The sequence below is a fragment of the Morone saxatilis genome, unplaced genomic scaffold (genome assembly GCF_004916995.1).
Source record: "Morone saxatilis isolate NCDOM2014 unplaced genomic scaffold, NCSU_SB_2.0 Contig8, whole genome shotgun sequence".
Taxonomy (NCBI): Eukaryota; Metazoa; Chordata; class Actinopteri; family Moronidae; genus Morone; species Morone saxatilis.
Window position 1 is genome coordinate 7,837,035 of NW_023340257.1, and position 1,259 is coordinate 7,838,293.

Genomic DNA, 1,259 nt, shown 5'->3' on the forward strand with positions numbered 1-1,259 from the left:
AGATCATCTGACGGCTTTTCTTCAGGTTATTCAGGCTTAGAAGCACGCATACACCATCACATTAGTGGCTGCGCTCTTCACAGCAATTTAGTGATTTCAATTCCCTCTTGGCTGCTACCCGCTCTTCTTCATCATACTGTAAGGGCAAAATGAAAAGTAGTCAGGGAGGTTTCATATATCAGACGTAATTAAAAACACAAACGTGCAGAGATGCCTGTTTATGAATTTGTTCATTTTCATGCATGTGATACTCTTGTCTTTTTCTTTTGCCTTTTTCACAGTGTAATGTCCAGCACTGTGGTTCCCTCGAGCAGGGCCACCTCTGTGTTCCAGCTCTCCTCTTCCCGTTTCTCTGGCCTGGCTGAGCTCCTTAAGAGAGCCAGGTTTTGGTCTCCAGGCTCAGGGGAGGTGAGCTGGCTGGGGTGATGGTTTTTGATCCTCACACCAGACGCTGTCTCACCTCCACAGCAGACAGGCTTTTTATTCAGTGACGCCTGAAATTAGATGGTGCACTTTTTTTTAGAGGGATGGAAATGTTGTGGTGGAACTGGCATCCGTGTTGTCCCTGCCAATCACTGAAGCTACGGTGGCATCTGGACATGGACGCCGTGAACCTCTGAACAAAAATGACTTTTGTCTGTGCATGCAAAATTTTGTTCATTCCACCCAATTTCCGCAATATGTTTCTGCACGTGCACTGTTGTGCAGCAAGTCATGCATGAGGGAATGCTTTATCTGTGACACAATTGCAGCTCTTCCAGAATTAATTCACCCCTGCCAAAACCAACATATGCTCTTGTCTTGTACAGTGATTCTGCATATGTCCAAGCTGTTGTTGTTAAACGTCTTTATCAGGGATGAAGGATCTGTATAGTGAGGTCATGTGTGCATCTGCAAACTGCAAAGAAAACACAAAAGAGCAGAGATGTGCAGTTTGTCACTTACTTATTCATACTTAACTGACTGTACAGTTATACACAATGGAACTGGACTCTTTCTTTCTCTCTTTCATTCTTTCTTTCATCACATACTCTCCATCTCCCTCCTCTCTCTCTCTTTCTATCCCTCTCCCCTTCTCCCTGAGCGACTCCCCTATCCCTTTTCTCTCTCACCCCCTCTCTCCTTTCAGTGCTGCAGCCCACCCTGCTTTGAGCTTTAATGGTACATGCCATTAGAAAGCCCATCTCTGAAAGGGAGGAGGGGAGGGTGGTCTCAATCTCAGCTAAGAGGCTACTTTAGTCCCCCCCCCCCCAACCCCA